At 40.1% G+C, this 9468-nt stretch overlaps 1 pseudogene; it reads left to right on the forward strand.

Annotated features, from left to right (window-relative positions):
- Positions 1 to 6598: 6598 nt before the first annotated feature.
- On the forward strand, positions 6599 to 7732 carry LOC102898154 (annotated as a pseudogene).
- Positions 7733 to 9468: the final 1736 nt, after the last annotated feature.

Below are 9468 nucleotides of genomic sequence, written 5' to 3' on the forward strand. Positions count from 1 at the left end.
CCCCAAAAAAAAAAAAAAAAAAAAGCTAAGAGTTCATCACCACCAAGCAAGTATTACAGGAAATTTTGGAGAGATTTCTTTAAGAAGAAAAAAATATGCATCAAAAAAATGAATAAAGAATGGCAATAACTACATATCTATCAACAAGTACCTCAAATGAAAAATAATGAAATGCTTCAATCCAAAGATAGTGTGGCTGAATGGATAAGAAAATAAGACCCTTTCATATGCTGCCTACAAGAGACTCACCTCAGATTAAAAGAGACACACAGACTAAAAGTAAAGGGATAGAAAAAGATATTTCATGATGGACCTAGAGGATATTGTGCTGAAGGAGTAAGTCAGATAGAGAAAGACAAATGCCATATGATTTCACTTACATGTGGAATCTAAAGAATGAAACAAATAAATAAACAAACAAACAGAAGCAATCTCATAGATACAGAGAAATTTTTAGGGTCACCAGATGGCAGGGTTTTGGGAGGGTAGGCGAAAAAATGGGAACAGGATTAAGAAGTACAAAATAGGAGATTGGATTAAACATGGCAGAGTGAGAGACATCCCCAGATCTCTCCCCTTGAAACAACAATAAGCTGAACATCTAAAACTAAACAAAAAACACACAAACTGCACACCAGCACGTCTGAGCATGGGATCTGTGCATAAGAGCTACCACAGGTCAAAACCCTGGGTGTCGGGCAGTGGACTGAGAGAAATAAAGAAGCTGCCTCTTTAACAGCTGCTGAGGGGGAGGGGAGAAGGTGCAGCAAATATCCTGAACAGCCCTGCCTGGGAGTGTTGTGAGCACCACTGGCCAGCAAGCAGGGCCCAGTCATCAGGGCAGAAGGCAGAAAAACAGGGATGGCAGAAAAGCAGGGACAGCAGAGAAACAACAGCTGATTTTTACCTGCCACATTTGCAAAACAGAGGCTGAGCTGCAGCCCCCATCCCCCAACCCAGAAAACCCTTCTCCCCATACCCTCCGAAACTGAACACCTCAGAGCCCCAGGGGAATCTCAGGAAACACTACCAACCTGTCGCTAACACTGACAGGAACTGAGACTGAGGAGAGTGAGTGTTATTAAACATCTATAAGGGAAAAAAAGACATTATTAAGACTTTATATGAAACAGAGATCCAAGAGGCTTAGACACCAACTACTGGAAATCAAAAGAAAAACACCTTCTTTGCAAAAGGTGAGGGACCATTATACAATAAATCTTCTTTCTGGAAAAAAAAAAAAAAGCAGAATACACTTCCATTAATGCCCAGCCAGAGAAATAGTCCATTAAACACAATGAAAAACCACGGTGACAAGGCATCTCAGAGAGAAAGAGAAAAATCTCCAGAAAATAAGCTTACAGACATAGAAATATGTGACTTAAATGACAGAGAATTCAGGATGGTACTTCTGAAAAAATTTAGTGAGTTCTGAAACGAGTCATATCAACAATTTCAAGAACTGAAAAAACAACTAGATGAGCAAAATGAGTTCTTTAGCAAGGAGACTGAAACCCTCAAAGACTTAAATGAGAGAATTCAGGATGGTACTTCTGAAAAAACTCAGTGACATCTGAAAAAACTCATATCAACAATTTCAGGAATTGTAAAAAACAACTAAATGAGCAGAATCCGTTCCTTTGCAAGGAGATTGAAACTCTCAAAAAGAACGAAAGACCTTCTGGAGATAAAGAACATTGCAAGAGATGAAATGAAATAACAGTCTTGGGAAATAGAATCGACCAAATGGAGGAAAGGATCAGTGATATCAACTCATATCCATAAAGATATTTGCACACCGATGTTCATAGCAGCATTATTCATAGTGGCCAGGACATGGTAGCACCGAAGTGTCCTACGATAGATGATTGGCTGAAGAAGCAGTGGTACATATATACAATGGAATATCACTCAGCTGTAAGAAGAGATGAAATACTGCCATTTGCAACAACATGGATGGACCGCGAGGTAATCATGCTAAGCAAAATAAGCCAGACAGAAAAGATTGAAAATCACATGATATCACTTATACGTGAGATATAAACCTAAAAGCAACAAAGGAACAGGACAAAGAGATACTCATGGACATGGACAATGGACTAGTGGTTACCAGAGGAGAGGGGGGAAGAGGGAGGAGGGAGAGGGGAGAGGGGGAAAATTAAACAATAAAATGTTAAATAAATAAAGGGAAAAAATGAAAAAAAAAAAGAAGTTCAAAATGGTAGTTACAAAACAGTCATGGGGATATAAAAGAATATAGTCAATAATATTGTAATATATACGTTGTCAAGTGGATACCAGATTTATTGGGGTGATCACTTCGTGAGTTATATAGATGTCTAGTCACTATGTTGTACACCTGAAACTAATATAATATTGTATGACAACTATAACTGGTAAATAAAAAAAATCTTATTTAAAAAAATTCAGTTCTATCCAACTTGATCTATAGATCAAAATCCTTGCAATTTTTTTTGTAGATATTGACTAATTCTAAAGTATAAATGGAACAGCAAAAGACCCAGAATAGCCAACACAATACTGAAGAAGAAAGTCAGAGAACTAACTACTCAACTTTGAGATCTACAGTATAAAGTAGATAAGTTGGGTGTCATTAAAAGTTAAAACTTTTGCTCTTGAAAAAGACACTGTTAAGAGAATGAAGATACAAGCCATACACTTGGAGAAAATATTTGTAAAACAAATACCTGATAAAAGATTTGTACCAAATTATTCAAACAACTCTTAAAGCTCAACATTAAGAAAATAAACAGCCCAATTTAAAATGGGCAAATTATCTGAACGAAACCTCATCAAAGATGATATGCAGATGGCAAGCAAGCATATGAAAAGATATTAAAACCATTAGTCATTAAGGATTGGTAAATTCAAACAGCAATGAGATATCACTACACACCTATTAGAATGGCAAAAATTAAAAAAACTGACAACAACAAATGCTGACAAGGATACAGAGCAACAGGAATGCTGGTGGGAATGTAAAATAGTACAGCAGCCAGGTTGCAAGACATTTTGGCAGTTTTTTTTTTTTTTACAAAATTGAACATAGTTTACCATACTACCCAATTACATGCCTACACAAAAACCTGCACGTAGCTGTTTTTAGCATGTATATTCATAATTGGCAAAAACTAAAAAGAATCAAATTATTCTTCTACAAGTGAATAGGAAAACAAACCATGATATATTCATAGAATGGAATATGATTCAACAATAAGAAGAAGTGAGCTATTAAGCCATGAAAAAACATAGATGAATTTTAAATGCATATTGCTAAGTGAAAGAAGCCAGTATGAAAGGCTACATACTGTATGATTCCCAGTATGTGACATTTTGGAAAAGGCAAAACTATAAAGACAATGAGATCAGTAGTTTCCTGGGGTTCAGGGGAAGGGAGGGAGGGGCTAAATAAGTGAAACTTGAGGGATTTTTAGGGTGGTAAAACTATCAAGTATGATACTATTATGCTGAATACATGTCATTAAATATTTTCCAAAGCCCATAAAACCGTATTATAAAAAAGAATAAATCTTAATGTAAATTTCCAAAGCCCATAAAACTGTATTATAAAAAAAGAGTAAATCTTAATGTAAATTTTAGTTAATAATGTATCAATACTGGTTCATTACTCGTAACAAATGTACCACACTATTGTAACATGTTAATAAGAAAGGAAACCTGTACCACTGGCAGGAGGGATGAGTTATGGAATTCTCATCCCTCAGAATAACTGCTCAATTATTCTGTTCTAAAATTAACTTTTAAAAAGTGTAAAAAAAAAAACAACTACAGGTTTGACTGTGTGTATCTTATTCTGTCATTATGAAATCTATTTGTCAAGGTTGGAAGGAATATTTAAATTTTTAGTTTGATTTATAACTTTTAAATATTGCTACATATGGTCTGTGGCCTGTATTTTCATTCTTGCTTTAGAATCTGCTAAGGATGAGCTTAGAATGTGTAGATGTTCTTCACAAAGAAAAGCAAGTTTGGCATACTTGTTCCATCAGATGTCAGAATGTATATAAATTAGGGCCGTGTGGTGATGGTGCAGGGATAGTCAAGTGGATAAATGAAGTTGAATGGAAAACACAGCAATATGCTCAACATGGACCCTTGCTCTATGATCAAGGTGTTATTACAGAGCAATGAGGAAGGGTAGATCTTTTCAAAAAACGGTTTTGGGCCAATTGTGTATCTATATGGAAAACTCTGAAATAGGTTCCCTATTTCACAATATACGCCAAACATGACTTGTAGGGAATTATAGATATGAATAAGAACGCAGGACTATAAAGCCTTTACTAGATAAGACAGGGGAGTATCTTCATAACTTAGTGGTAAGGAATTTCATTTTAAACAAAAACATCAAATCACAAATCTTAAATAAAAGTGTGACTTGTTTTACTATATTAAATTAAGAGATTTTTGTTCATGAAATTATACTATAATTAGAATAAAGAGACAAACCACAGAATGGAAAAGAATATTTGCAACATATATAGGTATGAAAATCCTTTTATCCAGAATGTGAAAAGAGTTTTTGCAAATCAATATTAAAAGACAAGCTAATAGAAAGAGGGCGATAGAAGCAACTCCTAATTGAGGACATTCGGGTGGCATATGAACATATGAAAAAGGGCTCTATTCTACTAGTAACAGGGAAATTGCCAATTAAAACCACAATAAGACATTACTGTATGCCCAACAGATTGTCAAACATTTTAAAGTTTGGTGGAACTATAAATAGGTGCAGCTTTACTGGAAACAGCTTAGCATTATCTAATGACTTTAAGGATACTACACTCTCTATGAAACAGAGATGCGAACACATGTTCATCTGAGCCCGGGGAGCTATCCATCAAGATAAAGGGTAATAGACTGGCTATTTATTTATGCTAGTACAGAGATTTCTCTAAATATTCAGTTGGTGCACATATCTTGAACCTGATTATTCGCATTAGCAAAGCCTTAAGTGTTGATCAGAGATAATGATAGATGAATAACCCGTAGTAGCCTTCCAGGGTAAGGCCTTTCTGATCAAATGCTAGTTCACTGTCCATGCTGCGGAAATTCTTAATTAAAACACCTCATTGTCTTAGGTGTCAATTAAAATCAACCCAACTATGTTGATCAAAAGGCACAAACGTTCCATTATAAGATGAATAAGTTATAGAGACCTAATGTACAGTATGGTGACTATAATTATAATACTGTGTTACGTGCTTGAAATTTGCTAAGAGAGTAGATCTTAAGTGTTCTCACCACAAAAAAGTGGTAACTATGTGGGGTGATGGGTATGTTAAACAGCTTGACTGTGGCAATCATTTCATAATGCATAGTATATCAAATAATCATTTTGTACATCTTAAGTAGATAAAATTTTATTTTGTCAATTATACCTCAATAAAGCTAAAATAACCCTAACCCACCTATGGTAGACACTTTGGTATGACACCTAGATCCCCCCTGAAGCAAGGAATTGTTGCCCCAGCTACTGGGTATCAGTCAGCAGCCATCAGCCCCTTCAGAGGTTGCCACAGCTGCAGAGAGCCTTCTTGTAAAAGGCCATGTCCTCTTCAGGGCAGCCCACATCCAGTAATTGACCAAGGAAGGACATATAAGTGCCTACCTTCGACCCGGCTGGGGGAATCTCTGATGGGCCAACCTAGCTCCAGAGCTTTCCTGTGTGATCAGCTAAGGGTGTCCTAGTGACTGCATAAGTAGCTCAACTTGTCTCAATGTCCAATCTGGCCTCTCCCTATCCAGTGTGCACTGATACCAAGAACATTCTCGAATAAACAGTCTACACTCTAAATTCCATCGTAGAGCCTGTTTGTTGGAGAACCCAACCTACAATATCACCTTTCTATCATGCTGCCTGTGCATCAGATTTTAAAGGAAATGACGAACATTGCAACTACCTGATCAGATAGATGTTTTTGGTTTCAAGGTATCTGATTTCAACAAAACTATATATATTATATACAGTTAATATTATATATCTAGATTACATCTCAAGTTGCAAAGCTTCAGCCTACTGTATGCATTTTAGATGAAGATATAAATGGAAAAAATCCTTTAACCTAACTTAGATTTCTATTACTTTGTACAAATACCAAGGCACTCAGACTATTTGATGAAGCCTGAAAATCTGCCCATTAATTGTAAAACAAAAAAAACAAAATGGTACTATAAAAATGTAAGGATTTTACCTGAATTAAACCCTCATATTGGGTTCGTTCGCTGGGACGATCTGTGGCGGTCGGCGAGCAGGTGGGTCGCGATAGCCTGGCACCTTGAGGTTATGTTGCGCTGACAGCCCAGATGGGCCAGCAGGGACAGAAGTAATGAGATGTCGCCATGGAGCTTCTTCCTTTGGATACAGCATGGCCTGAGCGGAGGCAGCGGCGCTGCCCTCTGGTCCTGAGGAGCCCGCGCTGCCCGGAGCCCACACTGACTTCTCACCTGCACAACGCCAATAGACCTGACCCATCCTGGTCCTGCCCAGCCAGATAGAGCACAGCGCAAACGCGCAGCATTAGCCCTTGGGAGCTTAGGATTCCACCCCAAGGACATGAAGCTGTTGGAGAACTTGAGCTTTGAGGTAACAGTGGAGACCGGAGATGCCCAGATGATCCGCAAGATTGAGAGCTACTTTTGTAAGATGGCAGGTAGACGATATGCACATGTTCAAGCAGTTCTGCCAAGAGGACCAACCACACATGCTAGAGGCTCTGTCTTAGCTCCAGACCTCTGGCCTCTGCCCCAGCACTGAGCAAGAGCCAAGGTGGCGAGGAGAGGGCCCCCTCAGCAGCAAGTGCAGCCGAAAGGCCCTCTTCTACCTCTTCTACCTAATTGCCACACTCAACGAGTCCTTCCGCCTAGACTATGACTTCAGCACTGCCCACAGCCACAAGTTCAGCTGGGAGCCCAGCCTCAGCTGAGTGGAGAATGCAGTCAACTGAAGTCTGTTCTCAGCCGTTTGGGAGGACTTCAAGCCACAGCTATGAAACTTGGTGGAAAAGGAGATCTGCCTGGCCAAATGTGACATCTACACCTACAACCAGGACCTGGACTCAGACCTCTGCAGGAAGGATGACAGTTTCTGGTCTTTTAACTACTACTACAACAGAGATCCCCAACTCCCAGACTGTGGTGCCTGCCTAGTCTGCTGTTTGGTTGTGTCATTTGTGGATGTGGTTGGGTGGTGCTCTGGTGTGGCCTGAAGCTGGCCCCAGGTGTGCTGGTGACAGATTACATTACCTAAACCGGGAGACCCTGACCCCCAGGCCATGGACTGGTAGTGGTCCGTGGCCTGTTAGGAACCGGGCCACACAGCAGGAGGTGAGTGGCAGGTAAGGGAGCAAAGCTTCACCTGTATTTGCAGCCTCTCCCCAGTGTTAGCATTACTGCCTCAGCTCCATCTCAGATCATCAGGCATTAGACTTTCATAGGAGCACCAGTCCCTGGTGCCAAAAAGGTTGGGGATTGCTGTTCTACAACAAGTGGCTAAAGCAGGTCATCTTCTTCAGCTGCTACTCCATTGGCAGATCCACATACATGCCCTCGGAGGAGGGCAATGAGCTGGACATGGGGGGAAGGGAGGGGGAGGAGGAGGAGGAGGAGTGGTGCAGAGGTGGAGGCACTAATAGCCGGCCCCCAGGAGCCCAGTGCTGTGGAGGACAGAATCCCAGAGATCTGTATGTGAGGAGAAGGAGCAGAGGCCGCAGCTTCATCCAGCTTCAACCAGCACTTGGACCTGCCCACCTGAGGGGCCCCAGGGCTTCCCAGCTGCTGGCCAGACTCTGGATCTGCCCATCTAGCCCTTTGGTTCCAGCCCATGGATAACCAATCACCCTCACAGGCTCTGCTTCCCACACTGTGGCTGGCCTGGACAGACAGCACAGGGCCTGGTGGGCAGAGCCACTGCCTTGCTGAAACAAACTGATATAGGCAGGGCCAGCTGGACCACAGAGTTTATTTTTGTATTTTATACCAGCTCAAGTCTGGGCCTGCACGCTCCAGCCCAAAGGGCCCAGGATCAGCAGGCGGTCCCCAGTGGTCATCCATTCTGTGCTTGGGCCAGCTCCTGGAGCCCACCTGTACCCCCATCTCACCTGTTGTGCAGTGTGCACTGAGTATCACTTTGAAACAGCTTGTTTGTTTCCAATAAAAGTTTCTGTGACTTAAAAAACCTCATATTGAGGATAAAAGTGGTTTTCATCATCTTTGCCTTTCCTACTTCTTGTACTTTTGTATGACATAAATTTTAAGGTTAATACAAATGGAAAAATTTCATATCAGAGTAATATATTCACATCTTTTTGAAATAGAAATTTTTAGTGCAATATAAATGACAAACTCTCTGTTGAAATCTTTCATAGAGCCACTAGAGGGCCTGCACCTTAGGGAAACAGGGCACAGTAAGGGTTACTATGTTTAGTAATTGTTGGTTTTAGGAGGAGAGAGAGAGAGTAAAGCATTAGTTGATGGGTGACAATGGGTCACAGGAAGAATCTTAAATGTCCTAGGGCCTAACTGCAAATATTGCTCTTCAGAATTAGGAAGTGCCATTTCTAATGGGATTCCTAACTTTTGAAGAGAAAATTTTAGGAGAAACTCACCTTTCTGTGACATTAATAGCTTTGACATCATATGTTTTTAACATCAATTAAAATTATTCTAACATTACAATACAAATTACATTGTTTTGGGAGCAAGACTAGTAGTAAAGGAGTGGACAGAGGTTTAGAGAGCTAGACTAGGCCCTGATGCAAAAGGCAGGTCTAGGTCCTCTTATTCTGTCCCTGGCAAGTTTGGCCTCCTCATCCTTGGGACCAAAGGGGGATGAAGGGAGTCTGATTCTCATCTCTTGCTCCAACCTCATCTATGCCAGCCTCTGCCTGGATTGATCCCAACTTCGGACACTTCACTCTACATTAATGCTATAAAACATCTCTTTTTCCTTCTGTATTAGAAAAGGGTGCCCATGATATAGAATGATATTTAGACTGGAAAATTAGGCATCATCTATAAAATTGTAAAGGTTTTCAGGTGAGTGTTCATTTGTGAATACCAAGAACTTGTTAGTTTTTAGTGATTTTTCAAGGGAACACTGATAAAAAGACAATTGACTACTTTCCACCAATGCTCTTTGCTAACATCATCTTTGCTGATGTAGTTATTGAGAACATGAATCTGAGACAGAAATGTGTAATCTAGAGGAAAGAAATGGTCCCAGATCCCTGTCCTTGAATGAGAAATATGGTGTTATTATTATTCTGGAGCTGCCATAACAAAATAACATAGACTGAGTGGCTTAAACGACAGAAATTTATCACATTCTGGAATCTGGAAGTCCAAGATCATGGTGCTGGCAAGGTAGGTTTCATTCTAAGACCTCTTCTCCTGGCTTATAGGTGGCTACTATCTCACTGTGAGCAT

The sequence above is a fragment of the Pteropus alecto genome, unplaced genomic scaffold, assembly GCF_000325575.1.
Source record: "Pteropus alecto unplaced genomic scaffold, ASM32557v1 scaffold392, whole genome shotgun sequence".
NCBI classification, from domain to species: domain Eukaryota; kingdom Metazoa; phylum Chordata; class Mammalia; order Chiroptera; family Pteropodidae; genus Pteropus; species Pteropus alecto.